Source organism: Hemiscyllium ocellatum, chromosome 14, assembly GCF_020745735.1.
Source record: "Hemiscyllium ocellatum isolate sHemOce1 chromosome 14, sHemOce1.pat.X.cur, whole genome shotgun sequence".
NCBI lineage: Eukaryota > Metazoa > Chordata > Chondrichthyes > Orectolobiformes > Hemiscylliidae > Hemiscyllium > Hemiscyllium ocellatum.
The window spans coordinates 45,759,386-45,784,225 of record NC_083414.1 but is presented as its reverse complement, the minus strand read 5'-3'; the positions used below and the strand labels follow the sequence as shown (position 1 = coordinate 45,784,225).

The 24,840-nt window shown below is 39.9% G+C and overlaps 1 protein-coding gene across 1 annotated transcript in view; it reads right to left on the bottom strand.

The window, feature by feature from the left end:
* The window catches only part of LOC132822138 (chemokine-like protein TAFA-1), a 474,647-nt gene that overhangs the window by 97,684 nt on the left and 352,123 nt on the right, over nucleotides 1-24,840 (bottom strand). The window lies entirely within an intron of this gene.

Below are 24,840 nucleotides of genomic sequence, written 5' to 3'. Positions count from 1 at the left end.
TAGAGCAACACTATAGATGTTCTGAAATGACTACAAGGCTCTCAAATGCCATCATGATTTGTGATCAGTAGAATAACAGTATTAATGTGGGAAATCGAGGAAGGATGCTGAGCTGATTTAAATTGTTTTACCTTTAGATCATTATTCTTTCTTTTTCCTCAACAACAGCATTGTATTCAGTAGATTGAATGCACTGCATTTAGGCAGATGGAACCCATTCATGTATTGGTCTGTTGTGGAATATTCATGCAGTGTTACATGGATAGGAGATAGGTAAGACATTTTGAGGAGGCACACTTAAAATGAGAATGCAAAATAAGCTAGAACAGGAACATTTCAATGCAGTACATAAAGGAGGATATTTGATTTCTGTCATTGTTCGAAGTCTTAAAGCAACATGGCTATATCTTTCTATCTGGATATCTTCTCTGGCATGGAGACTTATGTATTGGTAATCTATATTGAGATTTCAAAGACGGGTCACTCTCATAGTCCTATAATTTCCATTTATTTCAGTGGATGGAAAATTAGAAACGAACATCAATTCAGGTGAAGCAATTTCTAAAGACTACCGTCCATCCTCAGGTGCTCAGGCACTGAACTATGTTGGATCTTGTTTGATCTTCAGTCTATGTTTGTTGAGTCTATTAGTTATTGTTGGGATAGCGTATCGATTTTGATAATTGTGTCATTGTGGAGGGAAAACATCATCACATCTAAATTACTCTGTCATGACCCCGATAAAAGTTAAGGGTGGACATAAGTAGATGCAGGGGGTAGGGCATGACTGAGTTCAACTGAAATGACAGTCTCATTTTGACGGTCTTATCAAGTTCGCTGTCCAGACTCATCTGTAAAGGTTATTTTGATGAGATTCTGGAAGGTTATTATCAGCTGCAGAATTAATTCCCAACACACATTATTGACTGATGAGAATAATTGAGGGAAGAAAACTAGGGCTGATGTTATTTATTGATGGAGCAAGAGAGTTTGAGGGAACAAAATCAGACCAACATTATTAACGGAGAAAAAAAATTTCAGGCCAGTTGTTATTTATTTACTGAGAGACAGACTGAAAGATGAACGATCAGAATAGATGTTATTGACTGAGAGAAAGATCGAGAGTTGAAAATCAAGGATTGAAATGTTTAAAAAGCAAAAATCTTTCTTTTAGAAAAATGTTTATTTCACAATAGCAATAACAAAGAGAATCGATGAGTTCCCGTGGTAACTTACAGGGTCAATGCATGGCCAAATACAATAAAATAAGTGACAATATTAAAGCACATTGCTTTTAGGTTTTTATAGAATACCAAGTGATGAAAACTGGATAGAAAATTATGCGTTGCAACACCTGCAGGTTCCCAGTAATTGCTGCCAGTCGATCAGACATTCTGTCAGCAGTGTGCATCCATATCATCTGTCCAGTGCTTTCCTTATAAATCATTTGGTAAGACCGTTTTGCAGTGTGGAACTAAACTAGACAAACAAAGATGATTTATCCATAGTCTGTCTTGATTTAATCGACCCAGGTAGGCAGCAGTTTAAAAAAGGTAAGGAAAAGTGCTGGGAGGGGTGTGGTGATGAAATCAATTTGGGATGTTCTGGTCCCTACCAGGTGACACTTATTGGAAAGCATTTGTGTAGACACAAGCATGCATGTAGATTGCTTAATCACTGGACAGAATACTGTCTGACATTTGCAGTCTGGGTCCATGCATTTTTAATAGGAACTGATTGGGAAGACTGTTGTCACTCCTGTAGCTTTACCTCACTATGAGTAACTAACTTGGGAAGAGGAAGAGGGATAACAAACTATAAACATAACGTAGGAACAGAAATATATGGTAGCTTAAGAAGGATGCTCTGAAAGTTAAATTCTGTTTTTTTTTATTGCCTTCTTTCCCCAACCAGATATTGAGACCATAAATAAAACATATTTGCATGGAGCTTTTTATTTGTGCAGGCTAAATTTCCAATCTTGCTCTGTTCTTGAATGTGATGCAAATATTTTAATCAAATAAAGAACTGGGATTGTTGTTTCCAGATAATGTGAGCTTGCCATGTTTATTTATTGAAAATGGGCTATTGGAAAACTAAAATCATTTTAGAAATTAAGTAAAGCATTCAGCTTGCTCCCTATTTTTAAGCGATGCCAACTGAAAGGAAGTAAGTAGCTCATCGTTTTTAAAAATGGTAATGTTTATCCATATTTGTAAGATTAAAAAGTAGGAGCAAGATTTGCTATACAATAGATATAGTGGAAAGGCAGGCAGTCCTGAACTCATATCCTGTGCTATATAAAAACTCCTGGATATGTGCATGAAAGGTTATCAATTGCTGTAGCTCCAGTTCTGGGTTTCAGAGCTTGAGTAGCAGCTCCCTTCATCACAGCACATCCTTGAGGTTAAAGCTATGGATAGCACACTCATTGGATGTGGTCACTTCACAACTGAACAGAATGATGGGAAAGAGGGAATGAATGACAATTATACAGTCAAGAAGAATCACATGGCTAAAGTATGAGCTCTCTGAGTACATCTCACTCAGTAACCAGTCTTCAGGTCTGAAGTGATAGTCCTTGTGGACATTGAGCAAGAACCAGGTCCATGATTCTGTTTTTGGTTGTTTCAGATCTCCAGCACCACAATACTTTGTTTTATTTCCATGTTACCCGAGGTTAGTTCAGCAAGCACAAAGGCAACTGGAAGAGTAATAGTGCTAGGAGATTCAATAGTTAAATAGTCAAAGAGTTCAACAGGTAAATAGGCAAGTGTTTTTTAGCTGGAGACATGAGTCCTGCATGAGTTGTTGCAATTCTGATGTCAGGATCACAGTTCCTTAAAAGTGGAGTCGCAGGTAGATAGGATAGTGAAGAAGGTGTTTGGTATGCTTTCCTTTATTGGTCCGAGTATTGAGTATAGAAGTTGGGAGGTCACGTTGCAGCTATACAGGACATTGGTTAGGCCACTGTTGGAACATTGCATGCAATTCTGATCTCCTTCCTATCAGAAGGATGTTGTGAAACTTGAAAGGGTTCAGAAAAGATTTACAAGAATGTTGCCAGGATTGGATGATTTGAGCTATAGGGAGAGGCTGAACAGGATGGGGCTGTTTTCCCTGGAGTGTCGGAGGCTGAGGGGTGACCTTATAGAGGATTGTAAAATCATGAGGGGCATGGATAGGGTAAATAAACAAAGTCTTTTCCCCGGGGTGGGGGAGTCCAGAACTAGAGGGCACAGTTTTAGATTTAGAGGGAAAAGATATAAAAGTGACCTGAGGGGCAACTTTTTCACGTAGAAGGTGGTGCGTGTATGGAATGGGCTGCCAAATGAAGTGGTGGAGGCTAGTGCAATTGGAACATTTAAAAGCCATCTGGTTGGATATATGAATAGGAAGGGTTTGGAGGGATATGGGCTGGGCTGGCAAGTGGGACTAGATTGGGTTGGGATATCTGGTCGGCATGGACAAGTTGGACTGAAAGGTCTGTTTCTGTCCTGTACATCTCTATGACTCTGTATTTAAGAAGGAAGTTTCAGGGCTTTGACCTAGTGACAGTGAAGAAATGACAATATATTTCCATGTCAGGATGGTGACTGGCCTGGAGGTAAAATTGCAGATAGTGGTGTTCTCATGGATCTACTGCTCTTGTTCTTCTAGATAGAAGTGATTGTGAATTTAGAAGGTCCTGCCTTTCGATCCTTGGTGAATTTCTGCAAAGCATCATTAAGATAGTACATGCTGCTGCTTTTGAACATCAGTAGTGGAGTGAGTGGATGTTTGTGATGCTAATCAAGTGAGCTGCTTTGTCCTGGATGGTGTCAAACTTCTTGAGTGTTAATGAAGATGCACTTATTGAGGCAAGTATTGGGGAGTATTCCACTCTTGACATATGCCTTGTAGATAGTGGACAGGCTTTGGGGATTTAGATAGTGAGTTATTCACCACTGAATTTCTAGCTTTTTTTCTCACTGCTGCTCTTGTAGCCATTGTGTTTATGTGGCTACACAGTTGAGTTTCTGGTCAATATTAAACATAACATTGATATTGTGGGAATTAGTAATGGTGACACTATTCGTCAACAATTACTTGGTTCTAAATTTTTATTGAATTTGGGTTCCAGGGTTTGAACCAGGATCCCCAGAACATTAGCTGAGTTTCTGGCCCTCGCTTTTACTGATGTTTATGAATGACCTTGATGTCCCGGGCACAATTTCAAAATTCACACACACTACAAAACTGGGAAATACTGTGAACTGCAATGACAAGGATTGTGCAGAATTTCAAAAGGACATATTCAGCTGGTGTAATAAGTGGACAATGAATGGCAGAGGAAATTCAATGCAGAGAAATGTGAAGTGATTTGTTTTGGAAGGAAAATGCAGGGAGACAATAGATACAGTTTTAAAGCAGCAGTGAGAATGGAGGGATCTTAGTGTATCAGAGCGTAAGTCATTAAAGGTGGTAGGACAGATTGAGAGGGTGGTTAATAAAGCATGTAGAATTTAAAACAACTTAATTAATTATGGAATAAAGGACAAGAGCAAAAAAGTTACATTAAACTTGAATTGAACACCAGCTCAGCCCTAACTGAATCACCTCTTGATTTCCCAAAGCCTGTCCACCAGCTATAAGGCCCAAGTCTGGAATGTGATGCAATAATTCCCACTTGCCTGGATGAGTGCAGCTCACACAACACTTAAGAAGCTTGACACTATCCAGCACAAAACAGCCTGCCTGATTGGCACCACAGCCACAAACATTCACAACTTTCCAACACCAACCTTCAGTAGCAACAGTATGTATTATCTCCAAGATGGACTGCGGAGATTTGCAAAAGTTCCATTAATTGTACCTTCCCTAAAGGATATTAGTGAACCAGATGGGATTCTCTTGACAATTCGGAAGCAGATTCTTAATTCCAGGTTTTTAAAATTGAATTCAAATTCCAGCAGCTGCTGTGGCAGGATTTGAACCTGGGACCCCAAAATATTTACTGATTTTCTAGATTAATAGTCTAGCAATAATGCCACCAAGTCATTGTCTCTCCATAGGTTTACCACAGGTCACTGTTGGAGCCCTTGATATTCCTTATATCAAGAGTGACCCAGATCTTGGCATACTATCTAGAAGGACAAATGCAGCAGATATATGGGAATACGACCATTTGTAAGTTCCCCTCCAGATGCACACCATTCTGATTTGGAAACATTTCAATGTTCCTTCAATATTGGTCCCTCCCTAACTCATTCGGTCTACCTGCAGCACTTGTTACAGTGGTTCAAGATGGCAGCTCACTACCACCTTCTCAAGGGAAACTAGGAATGAGCAATAAAGGTTGGCCCAGCTAATGATGTCCACATTCCATGATTACATTTTTAAGATGTTCTGCCTTAACCCATTTAACAGCCAAATTGCTATAAAGTAACAGCAAAGCAAATCAGTCAAGTGCAATAGACAATAGATGCAGGAGTAGGCCATTCTGCCCTTCGAGCCTGCACCACCATTCAATATGATCATGGCTGATCATCCTTAATCAGTATCCTGTTCCTCCCTTATCTCCATAACCATTGATTCCACAATCCTTGAGAGCTCTATCCAACTCTTTCTTAAATGAATCCAGAGACTGGGTCTCCACTACCCTCTGGGGCAGAGCATTCCACACAGCTACCATTCTCTGGGTGAAGAAGTTTCTCCTCATCTCTGTCCTAAATGGTCTACCCCGTGTTTTTAAGCTGTGTCCTCTGGTTCGGCACTCACCCGTCAGCGGAAACATGTTTCCTGCCTCCAGAGTGTCCAATCTTTTAATAATCTTATATGTCTCAATCAGATCCCCTCTCAGTCTTCTAAACTCAAGGGTATACAAGCCCAGTCGCTCTAGTCTTTCAGTGTAAGGTAATCCCGCCATTCCTGGAATTGACCTCGTGAACCTACGCTGCACTCCCTCAATAGCCAGAATGTCTTTCCTCAAATTTGGAGACCAGAACTGCACACAGTACTCCAGGTGTGGTCTCACCAGGGCCCTGTACAGCTGCAGAAGAAGCTCTTTCCTTCTATACTCAATCCCTCTTGTTATGAAGGCCAGCATGCTATTAGCCTTCTTCACTACCTGCTGTATTTGCATGCTTACCTTCATTGACTGGTGTACAAGAACATCCAGATCTCTCTGTACTGCCCCTTTACCTAAACTGATTCCTGTGAAGTCTACCCCTGCATCCCTATGGAAAATTCTGTCCAGTGTAATATTTCAATTTTCCTAACAGCACTTAAATATTATAGCAAGGAAAGTAGCAGCAATGTTACATTTGGTTGCAGTTCTGCAAGTGCACTGGCAGAAGATAATCTGTCCTTTCAGGGGTGAGGAACACACACCAATCTGTAGGCTGGCTAAAAAAATACCATTGCAGTAGTGGAAAATGCAATCTTTCAAAGGTTGCAGGAGCAAATTCACAAGAACTTTTCTGGATTACTTTCAGTCCATGACATTATGATGAATGTCAACAAGAGTTCAGTCTCACCTTGGTGCTACTTCATTGAGGCAGAATAGAAGGCATTTGAGCAGGCTTTCAGCTAGCTGACACTTGTGTATCCTTGCTGCTGCAGGGCACACTTTGTGGTTGGCATAAAAATATATTCCTAATGTCACACATAAATCTTGAAAGGTAGGAGCACCAAGCTGATTTCCAGCACAAGCTACTTGCAGGCTGGAAACCCAGGGAGTTGTCAGCTCGGTACCTGCATGATACTGGACAAGATGCAGAGTTTTCTGACAACAGTGTTTTCAACATTCATGAGGATTTGCAGTAGGAGTAGATTCTAGTCACTATTTCTGAACTTCCAAATTTGACAGATTTATAATATAGCTCTTACAAAAAATGAAATTATAAGGATAGGGTGGCATGGTGGTTCCGTGGTTAGCACTGCTACCTCACAGCATCAGGGACCCGGGTTCAATTCCTGCCTCAGGCAACTGTCTGTGTGGAGTTTGCATGTTCTCCCTGTGTCTGTGTGGGATTCCTCCGAGTGCTCCGGTTTCCTCCCACAGTCCAAAGATGTGCAGGTTAGGTGAATTGGCCTTGCTAAATTGCCCATAATTTTAGGTGGATTGGTCAGGGGTAAATGTAGGGGAATGGGTCTGGGTGGATTGCTCTTCGGAGGGTCAGTGTGGACTTGTTGGGGTGAACGGCCTGTTTCCACTCTGTAGAGAATCTGCAAAGAACTAAATCCATTAAAGAACAAATGCACCCTTGAAAATGACCTTGATATTTGGTATTTACTCGCTACATGAACAGAATATCCAAACTCAGGGTGGTGGGGGATGGAATCAGAGAGTGGGAATGTGGGAAGTCACAGGCCTTTCACAAACTCACAGCCGATATTATTATTCTTTCTCTTCTCGTTTATTTTTTGAAAAGATTGATATTTCCATGCCATGACTGCATCCCTCGTGGAGGTTATACAATAGACATATTATCAGAAGAATTTGAGCAGAGGTATATTTGGCTGAAACTGCTGATCTGAATTAAAAACAAAGTGCCTGAAAATCTCAGCACATAGAGCAACATCTGTGGCATATCAGAATCAAAGAAGAGTCAAATTGGATATGTAATGTTGCTTCTTTTCCTTTCCCCACAGCTGTTGCCAGACTTGCTGAGCTTTTCCAGAAATTTCAGGTCTTGCAGAATTAAAAGTCAACAACAAATGTAATATTACCCAAAAAGATAACTCTTAACTATTTGTAGCCAAATCTCTGAGCCATTTCTGCTAATGGCCACTGAACCACAGTAATGAAAATAAAAAGTTTGACTGTGCAACAATTAATTGAACAGGTAAAATCACTCCAACAGGTATTTGCATAACACACTCTTGTGCAATTGTAAAAGGATTATTGGAAGGAATTACATGGAAAATATTATTGCACTCTGCTGATTAATAATTGTCTTATTACAAATTGATTCGTTGCATATTTTGGGCAAGAAACGGACCAACGGTGTACTGCTCTCTTAATTGTGGTATACAACAATTACCAAAAACTAGATTTCACTGGAAGTTGCTTTAACAAGAAGGATTTGCATTTGTGTCATCACGCAATCATACAGTTGATCAATAAACTTCTTGTTGGGTTGCCTTATAAACATCAATACAAAACCATGGTAAAGCAAATATTTTTAACAAACTACAACTTGTTAATATTCCAAAATCATTTCTAAGTCTAAAACTTTCATGGCAGCATGAGAACTTAAAATGTTATCTTGCCATCCTAATTGTAAGTTAAACATCAGCAGATGTGGTAAATGGTAGCCTTCTTGATGGTGGCATGTACCATACGTATATAATGATAATGATATTGTATGGTCTTGCATTCCAGCTCTAACTTTTCTCAGAGAAACCTAACTGAAAACCTTGATATCAAAAGCATGTACTTGGACCCACAGAGCACAGTGAATTTCTTTGGATGTCTTATTCATTTACTGGTGTTCGAGTTGAAGAATTGCAAAATCCCAATAAAATGATGTTAGTTATAAGGTTTCTGCACCTTTATGATCCAAGCTATGACAGATTAGCAGGAGAATCCCCTTGGACATTTACTGCAGGATGTCTAAGGCCCATGAACCATATTCCCATCACTATAGTAGTCACCAGCTTTGCCCATTTGACTTTCATCTCAGCTTCCTTATTTTCTATATGCTGACTTCATCTGTTTCAGACCATTTATGCACCTTATATTTTCTACAACTCTAATGCAGACACTCAAACATGTATTATGTGTATCTTTTCCAGTAGAAGCCAAAGAGTAGGGTCTTATCTGAATGAAGTATTTTAAAATGAATTAGCAAAATTAGCAATATAATAAAACAATAAATTTTATCCTTGTCATTTGTTTATGCATCTTTGCAAAATCTAAGTAGATCAACTTTTGCTTTACTCTTGAAAGAAGAGTGACAGATATAAAGTGTTTTTTATAATTGACTTCTAGACACATGAATTGTACAAACTGCTAAGTAAGTACAGAAGTCTGTTAGTCTTGTACCTACAAACTAAATGCACAATTTATTATACTCTTTGCTTATATGCAGAAATGTGTAAACTCTTCACTATATGCGTCTGGAAGTCATATTAATCAGATCCAGAAAACATGCATTCCTTTCACAAATGTTTTTTGAAAAAATGATTGTAACACAACAAGCCAGATAGATGTCATAGAATATGCATTCCCCAATTGGGGCTGTTAATCTGGTTCAATCACGGAGCCCCGGCTGACAGATGTAAACAAGAGTGCTCAAGATTCTGTTCACTCTGAGACCTGGCTCTGAGGGAGCTGGATCAGTGTCAAGGACTCGCCACATGTGAATGAAGGGTGACTTGGTGATTGTAGTAAAGCACATCCTGAAGAAACCCATTCGTAACAGTTGTCTTTAGTTGCGGAAGGCATTGCTTGTATTACACTGTTATTTGGGAAACTTGACTCATTCGATCCTGCTGTCAAAGATTGGGCCCAGTACATGGAAAGAACATGATATTTTTCTAGCCAAATGACACTGAGGCAGATGAAGAGCAATAACTAATTCCCCTGGCAGCTTGTGGACCCGCAGCTTTTTTGGTTATTAGGAACCTAACTTTCCCTGAGGCACAAGAGACTCAAAGATTTCAAGAGTTGATGGATTTAGTTAAGGAATATTACAACTCCAAGCCTTCTCCAATTCTAAGGTGCTGTCATTTTTACTCGGGAATTTGAGAGACAGTGGATTCAGTCAATTCTTTGACTAAGTTATGATGATTGACAGAGGCATGTGACTTGGGTTTAACTTTATATGAGATGCTGACAGACTATTGTTATGTGGAATTAATGATGTAACCATGCAAAAGCACTTACAGCTGAAGCCCAACTGGACTTCAAACAGGCATAACAACTGCTTTAATATTGGAAATGCAGAAAGTGGAGCACATCAGTTGCAGTGTATTACGATAGACGTGTACACCCTCGCCAGTCCGACTGAGCTTGGGGAACATCACTTGAGCGGAAGCAACTGTATTGCCTCGCACAAGATATCTCCTGAACAGAGGCACTCTAGGTCAGCCCACAGCAAAACCCTAAAACAAAGCCAAGCCTAGGCAAACAGTTTATATTTTCCGGATCTGGGCCGGAAAGTAGTGGTTGCAGGTAAGCGGACTCAAGGCAGCAATAGAGTCCCACTAGGCCTAAATTGAGCAAGAGAACTCATAGTTGAAAAATGTCATGCTGGAAAAACATAGCAGGCCAGGCAGCATCCAAGGAGCAGGAGAATCAACATTTCGGGCATAAGCCCTTCTTCAGGAATGAAGTATTCCTGAAACGTCGATTCTCCTGCTTCTCAGATGCTGCCTGGCCTGCTGTGTTTTTCCAGCATGACAATTTTCAATTCTGGTACTCCAGCATCTGCAGTCCTCACTTTCTCCTAGTTGATCTTAACCTACTGCAAATCCTCTTGCAAGGATGCTTACCTTGAAGAAGCTCTCCTCTTCCCTCTACAAGGATCTCAGCGAGTCCCTCTCTCACTGCTACCTCCCCCCCGTCCCCAGGTCATCCACTCTGCTCTGAAGCTCTTCAGCCATGTTCTGAAACAAACTCGCTACTATAGCCACATCTCTTTCCTCAGCACCTGCCTACGGAAGTGACTGACCCTGCATGGACTCCGGATCATTCATTCCTGAAGAACGGCTTATGCCTGAAACGTCGATTTTCCTGCTCCTCGGATGCTGCCTGGCCTGCTGTGTTTTTCCAGCACAACATTTTTCAACTCTGGTACTCCAGCATCTGCAGTCCTCACTTTCTCCCAAGAGTACTCACAGGCTGGTATCTCATCACCAAGTCGCACTTTATTAACATGTAGAAAGTACTTGACACTGATCCAGCTACTTAAGAGCCAGCTCTCAGAGTGAACAGGATGTCTGACAGCCAGGAGCCCCTGATTGGACTGAATTAACAGCCTCAATCAGGGAACGCATATTCTATGAGGTTCATCTGGCTGACCTCATTACAATCACTACATCCCTCTCCCTCTGAGTCTGAACACATAGGTTAGTTATTTTTTTTGCAGCTACTCATGGGGTGTTTTGTTACTGGATCAGGTTCCTCTAACTCTGCCTCTGATATGGGCGGTGTGTAACACACAGTAGCTGACCTCTTGTACATGGAGTAACATGGAAAAAGTTCATTCTCTTCTTCAGGTGGCATAGGTGTTGAAGGGCTTATGCCCGAAACGTCGAATTTCCTATTCCTTGGATGCTGCCTAACCTGCTGTGCTTTAAGCAGCAACACATTTTCAGTAGGTGTTGATATACACCATGTCCACATCAGGTTCTGAGATATTTTCAATGCTTGATGAAGATGGAGAGACGGGGTCCAGAACATTGTGAAAGGCTGTTGAGGAACCGGCACACATTTTGCTCCTGCACCGTTTGCAGGTTTGCAGCTTTCATATCGTCCATGTGCTTATTCAGGACCCTTGCAACTCCCTGAACTTTATATGTCACTGGACGTGCCTCTTGCCCATGCTGTGGTTCTTACACCAAACACTGTCCCCTGAAGTAAACTGCCTCTCCCACTTAGCAGAGTCTTGAGTCCAGCATTGGCGTTCCTGATACCATTTCAGTTTTTATCTTTGGAAATCTGCATCAGCATTTTAGGAAAGAGGCTACCTGTAATAAAAATATTGTGCCCCAACAATAAAACTATGGAGACAGCAAAAAAAAATGATAGTAGAACTGTCATTGTGCCCCTATCAAAAACTATTCAGTATTTGTATAAAGCTGCTCAGGGATAGACTTCGCGATGGTGCACTGACATGTCCCTGGCACCAGTCCAAACACTTTGGCTTCTTATTTAAACTCAATCTATAAAAACCTGGTGTTTTTTTTCAATCTGAGTATTTTTACCTTATATCTGAGCTGTTCCTGGAACTACATTCTATCATCTATAATACTCTGACTGCTTAGACGGTTACATATCCCCTGACTGATGAAACATGAATCCACTCCGTCAGCACTTCAAGGATCGATTTCTCAAAATCTTAGTCCAGCCTGTCTACATCTACCCTTCACAAACTCCAACTAATTCAGAGCTCAGTGCCTCTTGCACAGTCTCAGCAGAAATGACTTCAAATACCCCAATTATTCAATTTCAAGTGGGCTGAATATTGTTCCAAGTCTCATTTCTTGCTAGCTGCATCATCTTTTCTGCTAAATATGCAAGCATATATCCTATAAGACCATGAGAAAGAGGAGATGGAGGAGAGCATTTTGGCCTGTTGAGCCTTCTCTGCCATTCACTGACACTCCTCACTTCCACTTTCCCCTTAACACTCGATTCCTCAACTGATCAAGAATCCAATCAGCTCAGTATCAAATACACTCAAGGATGTGCCCCACAGCAGTCTGTGGCAATGAGTTCCAAAGACCCACCTCCCTCAGAGAAGAAATTCCTCCTTATCTCCATCTTAAATTGGTGCCCTTTAATTCTGAGATGAGACTCTCCTACGAGGTGAGACATCCTCTCAGCATTTACCCTGTCAAGCCCCTTAAGAATACTATCTGTTTCAAAGAATCCATCACTCATTCTTATAAATTTCAATGAGTAGTATCCCAACCTGTTTAACCTTTGCTCATAAGACAATCCCTCCATATCGGAATCATCTTAGTGAACCTATAGTTTACATATTCCAGATTATTGATCATTCCCTCTTCCTTTAACTACATCATCAGAAGCAGACTTTATCGTCTTGAATTCTGTTTTAAATCTGCTTCACTGCCTTCAAAAGTCTCCTGAGAAAAGAAAAACTATCTTTCAAAACTGTGCTTTTGGATTTCACCCTCTGTACTTAAGTCAATGTAACTCTCATAAGTATGTTCAGAAACATAAATGTGAGTCAAGGGGAATATGATATATTTAAAATTTCATTTGTGATTCGAGTGATCATCTTCCATTATTCTAGTTCAAGACCCAGGGAACCCTAAGGAGGAAGGCAGAAGCATCATGTCTGCCATTTTGCTACAGGCTATGTCAGCTACTGGAGCTATGTGAGGAAAATTGTTAATTCCTTGAGAAATGTTAAGTCTTTGCTGTTTCATACAGAGTGCCATGGCTTCATTTTTCCACTTCATTTTCCCACTTAGTTTTTTCTGCGCTTTAAGATGTTCTCTAATAGTATCAGCACATCAGTGTAAACCATTGCTGTAAATTTTACTAGTCTAGTAATATCAAGAGCTTACTTGACTAGAGTAGAACAGAAAGTCATAATTGTTTGGTGTGTCAACTAGGAAACATATTGTTTCGCTCCCAATCTAAACCAGCAATTATGGAGCAGCTGGTTTTGCAGGCTGGTTCAGAGGTAATTGAAGCTAAGAAAAAACATAAAAAAAATCTCCATACTGTCCTACTTAGAAATATAATGTCAGATAAAATATAATAATTTGTATGCAAACACCTACATTTCTCCCCCATTGAGAATTGGTGATCTTCGATATCTCAATAAAATGTACATTTTGGGCATGAGAGTCTATTCCCACTTAGTTAATTGGAACATTAACTCCATAAAATATTCCCTGCTTAATGGACAAAACACAATTAATACCTTCTGTTGTGTCGTAAAAGAGGATCTGACTGTCAAGGCTTGAACAAATGCATTGAAGGCTATTTTGACATTGAACACCGTGCAGATTTAGATGCAAAAACTAAAACATGAATGGAAGCTATACTCTATGTTTAACTTTTGGGTTTATTTCAGGCACATGTGGCTCTGTGTGTGTTTGTGTGTAACCATCTTGGGAAATGTGGGTCAATGATGAAGATGGATTGCAAAGATTTTTTAACTAACTTTGAAATTTAACAGCATGTGAATGTGCTTCCCAGGCTCTCTGGCTCTCTCTGCTGTTACAACCAATGTGAGAAGACTGAAAGGCAATTCACGAGATTCATTACCATTCAGAAACATAGCAGCAGTAAATACTTCCTGGTCACTGTGGCCTTGTTACTTCCCATTGGGACAGGATTTGTTTAGAGTACTTGTGCTGAGTGGCTCATGTTGGTACTTGGGAGGTTTTGAGAATAAGCATCAGAATAAATTATTCCATCGCTGTGTTTGATTGGCCCTTGCATAAGGAACAAGGTTGACAATCAGTAGAAATGGTCAGCTATGGACAAGCTTGCAGGTGAAGAGCATAGAAGGAAGTGACAGAGTAGTTGAGGTCATAGGGAGTATAGAGGATGTGTAAGCAGAGCTGCCAAAGGTTAAGATTGTAGCATCTGGTGATTTCAGACATTTGCAATTTCCTGCAAAAATATTAGTTTCTTATTGGACTTACCAGTGACCACACACAACCAGAAGCAGTGTAGCCACAAAGCTGAGTGCCTTATGAACTGTAATATCCAGTTACCCGCTACCAGTAGACCAATGTAACAATCACTTCCAAAGTCGATTTCCTCACCATCCTGTGAATCCAAGCCCACAGATAAAAAGTAATCTTATAACCAACGACTGAACCATTACCCCGTTGATCCCCCATCATTTCATATCTTCCCATTCAGTGAGTGAAAAGGTCAGGATGAAACATTGGAAACTGGTACAAAGGAACATGTTTTTACTTGATTAATGAAATGTTAATTTTCTGGGTTTAGTTCAAACATCCATGTGTACAACCTCGTGAAATGACAAAGCTTTCCTGCTGCATTTCAAAACATTCTGACATGGCACAAACTTGTGCTTTCAGCGTGTGCTGAGGTAGGCACTCCAGATCCAAATGTGGACTGTTTAAATGCTCTTTGCTGATAATTCTGTGTACTATACTGGAGTGTCTGAGGGCTTTGTATAAAAGAAATTCCACCTGCACTAGTGGAATAGCAGTCTCAGCCACTGGACAAAGAGGATGCATTTGGAGCACTGATGGAACAGTAGTGCACGGAGGTAAAAATGCAACAAGTGGGAGTACTTTGATTAAAGGTCCCAGTTTTATATCCCCTTTTATCATCATCCATCTTATGACCTAACCACAACTTACTCAGGTGTGGGGTCAGGTCCTACTACAGGAATTTAAGCACACAGATCTAAGCTGATGCTCCAGTGCAATACCTAAGCTGGTACTGCACTGTTGGAAATGTTGTCTTTTGGATAAAGTGATCTTTTGTCTTGGCTGGACATTCTGACGATACTCCAGCTTTAAGAGGTGTAGTTTGTCCCGTTGTTTATTTATGTAGAAGTTATGACAGAGTTGTTAAGTGGTCTGCTTCAAGTCAATAAAGTAAAGAGCTTGTGAGACGTTGGGTCTTTTTAAAAAAATGCAATAATAGAAGCAGCCTGAACGGGTCGGATCAAGCTCCCAACGAACAAGGATTTTTCTTTTTATCTTTCAGTCGTTGCTGGTATCTTGAAGCTGAATATGAAAGGTCTTATTACTCTCTCTGTTAAAGTATTTACTTGCATGGATTTACTCATGTATGCCAGGAAGAGTAGGTAAAGATATGAAAATTTTAGGAGATATGGGAGCAGGTCAATCTTTGATGGTGATAGATGAGGAGATATGTTATTCAGAAGGAGTACTGCCAGAAAAGGTAACATGTGGAATTTGTAGTAAGAGGAGCAGCGTTCCATTATATAAAGTGAGGTTGGACAGTCCAGTGAAAAGTGATGAAGTAGTGTCAGAATAATAGAGAAATTCTCGGTTCTAGAATATAGGTTACCCTTGGTAATGATATAGCTGGATCATAGGTGGGAGTGATGCCTACCGTGGTTGAAAAGCCAGTGGAAAATTAGGCAACTGTGGTGTTACAGGAAGTATACTTGTGAATTTTCCTGACTCTGAAAACAAGGTCACAAAGCCACAGGTAGAAACAGGAGAAATTAAGCAGTAAAGATAAGAAAGTTGAAGTTCAATTATCAGAAACTATATTTGATCAAATGGGTGAGAAAAAAACAAGAACAGGTGGAGGACAAAGTGGATATTTTTAGTTCAGGCAAATTAGGAAAGATGAAAAACAAATAACATTGCAGAAGAAGAACCTGAGTGTATCCCAGAATGTTACTAACTTAAAAATGATGTCTTAATGAGTAAATGTAAACCATCACATATTCAGGCTGATGAGAAATGGGCAGAAGTTCATCAAATGGTATTGTCATTGGGTTACAGAAAAGAGGTTTTGCGGTAGCACACGAATTACCAGTAGGAGGTATTTTGGGAGTAAGGAAAACTCAAGTCAAAGTACAAAAATATTTTATTGGTCTGGACTGCACAAGAATGTCATTGACGTTTGTTGGACATGTCCTACATGTCAGGTAACTGGAAAAACTCAGGCAGTGATAAAACCAACATTCTAATACCAATTTGAGGAACATTTTACAAGAGTCTTAATTGATTTCATAGGACCCCTACCTGAAACAAAATGTAGGAATCAATACATGTTGACATAATGGATGTATCTACTAGGTTTCCAGAGGCAATTCTATTAGGCAATATCACAGCTGAAAGGATTATAGATGAGTTACTTTTTTTTACTAGATACAGATGACCCACAGAGATACAATCGGATCAAGGGTTGAATTTTACATCAATTATTTAAGAAAGTTATGGATAGCTTAGAAATGAAACAATTTACATATACTCCATATAATTCAGATTTAGTGGGCGGCACGGTGGCACAGTGGTTAGCACTGCTGCCTCACAGTGCCAGAGACCCGGGTTCAATTCCCGACTCAGGCGACAGACTGTGTGGAGTTTGCACATTCTCCCTGTGTCTGTGTGGGTTTCCTCCGGGTACTCCGGTTTCCTCCCACATTCCAAAGGTGTGCAGGTCAAGTGAATTGGCCACGCTAAATTGCCCGTAGTGTTAGATAAGGGGTAAATATATGGGTGGGTGGCGGGTCGGTGTGGACTTGTTGGGCCGAAGGGCCTGTTTCCACACTGTAAGTAATCTAATTTGTAGGACCATTAGAATGGTGGCAGCAATCTTTGAAGACTATGTTGAGGGCTTAGAGTCAAGACTATCCAGAGGACTGGGATAAAGGAATTCCATTTGTACTTTTTGCAATTAGGGATACACTTAATGAATCAATTAAATTCAGTCCATTTGAATTCATTTTTGGGCATGAGGTGAGAGCATCCTTGAAATTAATTAAGGAGAAACCGATGAGTCAAGGTTCAGAATCACATATTTGGTCTATGTTAAATTTTAGGGTAAGATTAAACAGAGTGAGTGAGTTGATTAGACAGCATCTGAAAGTAGCACAGCATGTGATGAAACACGAAGCAGATAAGAAATAATAAAAGAAATTGTAATTTTCCTGTGGAAGTAAAATATTAATGTTACTCTTAGTGGTAGGTGAACTTTTAAAGGCAAAATTTAGTGAGCCTTATAAATTGAAAGGAAATTGAGTGAAGTGAATGATTTGATAAAATGCCAAATAGAAAGAAATTTCACAGAGTGTGTCATGTGAACAAGCTCAAAAGGTATTTTGATAGGGAAAGAAAGCAAAAGAAGGCTGTCGGACTGGTTACAACACAAAGTGAAGAACCAAGTTCAGAGGATTCTGAATTAGACATTCTTCAAATCAAATTGGACAGTGAGGAAGTTCTCAAAAATTGGGATAAATTATTGAGTTGGGAGAAAGTGAGGACTGCAGATGCTGGAGATCAGAGTCAAAAGAATGGCGCTGGAAAAGCACAGCAGGTCAGGCAGCATCCGAGGAGCAGGAGAATTAACATTTTGGGCATCCTGATGAAGGGGCTATGTCCAAAACATTGATTCTCCTGCTCCTCGGATGCTGCCTGACCTGCTGTGCTTTTCCAGAGTAACACTCTTGACATAAATTATTGAACTATCTTCCAGAGGAAAATCGAAATGACCTGAAAGAATTATTACAATCACATGGAAAGATATATGGGAATAAGCTGGGAAGCACTAATCTGATTATGCATGATGTAGATATAGGAAATGCTGTTCCAATTAAGTAACATCCTTATAGACTTAACCACCTAAAGTTGGCACAGGTTCATAAAGAGATTGAATGCATGCTCAAAGATAATATAATCAAAGTGAGTTGCAGCAAATGAAGCTCACCCAAAATAATGGTGCCAAAACCAGATGGTACTCAATGATTATGTGTGCACTATTGCAAAGTGCAGTTACAAAATCTGATTCATATCCCATTAGGGAGATGGGACAAGCAAACTATATTTCTAACTTGGGCTTGCTCAGAGGATATTGGCAGGTACCTTTATCTGAAAGAGCAAAGGAAATTTTGGCTTTTGTGACACCAAATGGACTGTACCAGTTTAAAATCATGTCATTTGGTATGAAAAATATGCCAGCCACATTTCAAAGACTAACCAATAAGGTCATTTCAGGATTACCTAATTGTGTGGTGTACATTGATGATCTGGTGATTTTTAGTCACACGCGAAGGAACATTTGGAGCATCTATTGGAATTGTTCGATTGACTTTGGGAGGTGGGCTGGTGATAAATCTGGCGAAGAGTGAGCCCACATAATGTTCCTGGGCCTTGTCATTGGGACATGGACAAACAGCCCCATGGGATGAGAAAACAAAGGGTTTTGGGGAGTTTCACATACCGTCAATGTAAAAGGAAGAATGATTCATTGGATTGTGTGGTTTTTATTTGAAGTTACTCCAAAAGTTTAGCAGTGTGTATGCTCCATTGACTGACTTGTTGAAGAAGTACAGGAAATGTCAGTGGAAAAAGGAGTATCAGAAGGCATTTCATGTCTGAAAGCTGTGTTAACCTCTGCCCCTGTGTTAGCCACACCCAAATATGCGGCACTGTGGTCAATGGTTAGCACTGCTGCCTCACAGCACTTGGGACCCAGGTCCGATTTCACCCTCAAGTGACTGGAGCTTGCATGTTCTCTCCGTGTCTGCATAGATTTCTTCCGGATGCTCCAGTTTCCTTCCACAGTCCAAACATGTGCAGGTTAGGTGAATTGGCCGTGGAAATGCCCATAGTGTCCAGGGATATGCAGGCTAGATGGATGAGCCATGGGAAATGCAGGGTTACAGGGATAGGGTAGGGAGTGTGGGTCAGGGTGGAATGCTCTTCGGAGAGTTAGTCTGGACTCAATGGGTTGAATGGTCTTTTTTCATTCTCTGAATGGCATTCGAAGTGGCTATTAATGTGAGTGATGTGGGTGTCGGTGTTGTACTCTTGTAAGAAGATGACGAGAACAGAGTAAGATCCAATAGGTGTTTTTGTGGAAAATTGAATCTTCAGCAGAAATATTCCACAATTGAGAAGGAGACTTTGAGTTTAGTATTGCTATTGCAATATTTATTTTGCCAGTAATGTATTGAAGTCAATTGTGCCTACTGTTCTAAACCCATAACGTTTTTGGAAAATTTAAGGATTATAAATTTAAACTGTTTATTAGGAGCTTTTTACTTCAGCCATTCAATTTTAAAGTTATACATGTGGCCCATTGAAAGAATGTAATTGCTGAGATGTTGTTGCAACTTTGGTGAATGAAGATGGAGGTATTTGGTGGTGGCAAAAAAAAAGGCTGAAAAGGACTGTAGTAGTGAGTGTTTCCATGCTTAGAGTCAATGTAATGTGGATGCACTGTAGCGTACTAATAGCGTAAGACTAAATGTTTTTAAAATGAAGCCATCTTTATTTACTGATGGTTCATTTTTAAAAGGGGGCACGTGCGATGATACTATAGCTGAAGAGGTGTATTTTGTCCTGTTTTTTTTATGCAGAGGGGTTTGACAGAGGTGAAAGCGCTCTGCTTCAAGCCAATGAAGTAAACAGCTTGTCAAGCCTTGGGGTTATTTTTAAAGTTGAACAATAGATTCAGTCTGAATGGGTAGGGTCAAGCTTCCACAGAACTGGGAAGTTTTAGTTTTAACTTTCAGCAGTTGCTGGGGTCTTGAAGGTGGATGTGGAACTCTTATTCCTCTCCCTGTTACAGCTAAAAGCTAGAGTTCTCTTCCTGCTGCTAGAATGGCATGTGAAACGATGTCCTTTACTGACTTTGCCTTTACCAAGGATGTGCTTATGGAATGATACTATATTGGAACAGTTAATTTTTTTTTTAGATTAGATTCCCTACAGTGTGGAAACAGGCCCTTCGGCCCAACAAGTCCACACCGACCCGCCGAAGCGCAACCCACCCATACCCCTACATATACCCCTTACCTAACACTACGGGCAATTTAGCATGGCCAATTCACCTGGCCCGCACATCTTTGGACTGTGGGAGGAAACCGGAGCACCCGGAGGAAACCCACGCAGACACGGGGAGAATGTGCAAACTCCACACAGTCAGTCGCCTGAGGCGGGAATTGAACCCCAGGTCCCTGGCGCTGTGAGGCAGCAGTGCTAACCACTGTGCCACCGTGAGTAGTTTATTATCATGTTAAGTATTTGGATAGAGTTATAGTTCAGCCAATTCATTTTCTTCTCATTTTATCTGTATTTTAACCATAGTGTACAAATAAAGTGCGCTTTTGTTCAATTCTAGTAGATTGACCAATTAAAATGCATCCAGAACACAACACCTGGCATTTGCCTTTATGATAAGAAAAGGTTATTGTCTCAGCTATCTCCTTCCCATGTTTTGAGGGGGTTTGGTCTGGTCCATAACAAAGTATTTCAAAGAAGAATAGAAGTTAATCACCATGTGCTGACCAATGTTTATCTGTCAATTACCATCCCTAGTCATAGATTATCTGGTTATTATTCACACCTCTTTGTGGGAGCTTGCTTTAGACAAGTTGGTTGTCAAGTATTCTACACTGTAACAATGACTACACTTCAGAAGTACCACATTGGCTTTAATACATATTTTGGCATGCCTTGAAATCATGAACAGTGTTACATAATTTCTTTCTTTCTACCATTTCAGTGCAGATTAGTGTTGCAATTGGATGAGGAGGGTCCCCTCTTTTCAACCATCCCAGTTGTGCAAAACAAAGCTTTGAATTATTTTTCACAAGCAGCAATGCCTTTCCCCAGTTAAAATGTAGTTTGCTGTTTACATTCGAAGCAACAAGAGGACCTGCTACAAGATTTCCTTGAGTGAAAGAAAGAGCAATTTTATTACCAGCTAGTCCCAAGAAAAATAGCAAAGAGATGACATTAAGCATACAGACTTTGTAAAGTCACATAGGTTTATCGCATCTCACAAACACATGCATGTGCCAAGTTAACAGGGGATAATGTCCAATATAAAAGAATGTCCAGTTTCATGTCCTTGAGGTATGAGCTGATAATCTGAGACAACAATTGGTTAGTTGGGTTCTTGGGCTGTGAGGAGGAGTGAATATCTTTGAAGTTCTCATTTTCCTGATGACTCTTCCCGGTCTGTGTTTTTACTAGGCTTTTCTTTAGAGGTAGAGAGAGAATCCTTTCCAGTATATTTCAGTTCTACAGTCAAGAGTCCATCTCCTCTGCTTCTGCTGTAGAGAAAGACTCTTTAAATAACAGTCTGTTTGTGTATTCTGTCTGTGTACAAGTCAAGTGATGTCTGTGGCCATTATAAGTCAGTGGTTTTGGGTGCTTTTTAAAAACTATTTCAGTTCATCAAGAATTAGATGAAGGAATTCAGTAACAATAGTCCTTATCATCATAAGATCAATCACAAGCTTAAAGATCCAGTGCAAAGTGTCAATTATCTAATTTAAGGCTCCAGGCATATTGGCATCAGATGTTGCACAGTGATCTTCCAGGTTTGCATGGATTAATTTGATTGTCGCAATTCATGTTGATTGATTTGTCAATTTGTTCATGAAAGAAGTGTGAACATTAACTCACTCAGGCTTGACCTGAACCCTCCATTCTCTCTTCAAGTTTGAACAGTGGGCATGGAAGTTTTGTTGAGACTGCACACATTTTTTGCTGTTAATGCTTATTACTTTCAACAATTAATCCAAAGCACAGAAACTGTATCCAGATAAACAAAGCTTAGATAGGGCAATACAGTCAAAGCAAACTCTCCACAGCCATCCTTGTCAACACTACCTGTTCTTTATCATTTATCAATCGCGTGTCAATGGGTGAAATTCCAACCAATTGCCTAACTGGATCCATTAAAATGTGGCAATGTATAGGAAGCAGGAGTGTTGTGATGATGCACCCTCAGAGAAATCAAATCCTCTAAGACTTATCTAAACAATCTTCTGACCTCTGATGAGGATGAAAACACAAATTGCCTGGTAACATAATGAAAATGTGACTTGATAATCTGGATGACAGAGTGTTGAATAACATTAGGGTTTCTGGCTGTTGCCATGTCTTCAAAGGAATTCTGTTCCCCAGTTTCGTGAATCGTCAATTTCTATTGACAAGCATTTTCAAAATACCACTGGAATATCTAAGCAACTATCAATGGCAAACAAAGTGATGGGCCAATTCCAATTTTCCTCCCTGCATTTGTGTTCTGTACTATTTTTTCCTGCTCTAGGAGCAAGAAAGATAATTAACTGACAGTAATATTTGATAGCTGGATGCAGTGTATTTATGGAGAAAGAGAAAACCACATAAGGATAAACATGACTTGGAGTGGTTGATGGATTGGCTGGGATAGAGAGAGTGTATAGAAAAGAAGTCCGCTGTGCTGTTAAGTGGTTGTGATAAAATAAGCTTCGCAAGTCAAAGTATTGAGGGAGAGGGGATCTGGAGTAACAATATGAGTCGGCGAATGACCAACTATATTCACCTTTCCTGATCTGGTAATGTGATTAAAGTCCTTAATTTATTCCAATTCCTGCATCCAGGAATGGAGCAGAAATCTGCAAAGACATACAATCTCAACCATCTTCAGCCACACGCTGCTGGGGAAGTGTATCTCTTCCTTTGTCAATGACTGCATTTAGCAATGGATCAAGTAACATGATATCATAATATATTGAGAAACTTCACTCTGCCTATGTGCAATCTCCTCTAAATTCCACCTTCAAATAGTCCCTTTAAATACTTCAGTTGCAATTGAGTCTTGCCTTCATGCATTTGATGCCAATTCTAGAATATAAAGTGGCTTCATCAGATGATTTGATTTCAATATCATAGATATTACATCTCCCCTTCTTGCTTCAGAACCATTCAGACTAATCAGATAAACCAAACTGAAATAACCTCTGAATGCCAATGATAGTAGGACCTTGTCACGTTTTAGGATTTGTTTGCAGTTATAATGTTACTACCAAAGGAATTCAGAGAAAAGTAGTTTTAATATTGGGGTTTTAAAGTAACGTGAATTAGTGAAAACCAAAAATAAAAAGCACTCAGAGAAAAGGTGATTAATAAGCCGATGTAAATTAATTTGTGTAAAGTCTGTGAACAATAAGCAGTGCATTAGCTTGTTTTGACAATGGATAAGCATTTTGCAATCTTCAGTCCCTGGTGGTACTTATGGGGCATGTTAGTAGAAATGTACATCAATCAGTAATGTCAATCAAAACTTATATACGCAGTCAGTGTTTTCAAACAGAAAACTAAAAGGAAAAGGTATGGCCAAGATCAAAAGAACAATGCAAATTTTGGCAGTTTGTAATTATTTTGTGCAAGTTAAATTTAGAAAAACATCCACTGGTGTGGGGAACCACAAAATGTTCACTCTTTCTCTTATTGTAAGTCACACTATTGGACTAAATTAACTTCTCCATCTGTTCACTCCCTGTGAAATAAAAAAAAATCATCCCAGGCTATAAGTCAAGAAATGTTTCACATCTCCACCTTTGTGTTTGTAGTATGTAAACTATTTGAGGATCGCAATGTAGTGGTATCAGATGAATTGATTGTACCTGTCAATACCTCAGACAGATCATTGTTCAATAAGTGTACAGAATAGTTAACAGGATGGTAATGTGGAAGCATGTTACTTGTTTACATTCCTGATTGCTGTGACAGGAGAGAGATGCCAGCTGACTGAAGATTCTGGCAGACAAATTTTACAACACCCATAGATTAATTTGCAATTCATACAGTACTTTATGGAAATAAATATTATTTTACAAGCATACAGCATCATCATTATCGCTCATTGCAAAACAACTTTACTTGACAAAAACATGATGTGCTTGGTATTTGTGTGAAAAGTCATCTAAGCAAGCAGCTTAGGAGGGCCCTTAGTTACTTGCTCCTTTGAGAGAGCGAAAGCTAGCGGTGAGTTTAACCTGAGAATCACCATATTGAGGGATGAGGTTGAGAAAGCAGGGGTTTCACAATGACCTCACCTAGCATAGGGATTGGACCTGTACTGTATTGACATACTATGCAACACAAACCAAACCATTCAACCAGCTGAGCCCCTTCCCTATTTCTGCATGGATGAAGACCATGTAAATATTTCTTGCATTATCGATTAAAAAAAAGAGACTAAAATGAATTCAACTTCAAAGCTGGAGACAAATTGAGTAGTGACAAGGAGATAGCAGAAAGATTCTTCTGACAATCCGTATAAATTTATCACATCTTCAAAGTGATCCAACATGTCCTGGAAAAGCAAAACTGGTGTTCTGACACTTACTATGTGCACATTCAACAGCAAGTTCAGGGGAAGAGGCAAAACACCATGAGTTTAGACTCCCCACGACTTGCTGGTTGATACACACTATTCCACTATTTGCCTTGGACAAACACCATCAGCCATAGCACCCCTCTCTCCCCTACTCTGTCTCACTCTTGCTCCACCATTATTTTTAAGAAATTGCTGAATTTTACATTAATTGACTATTGAACACATCACAGCATGGGACAGCTCATATTTAGCAGCTAAGGGATCATTCTACAATGCAATTCCAGTCCATCCTACTGACCAGAATGAGAACAATATAAACTACATTGCTGTTGTCTCAACTT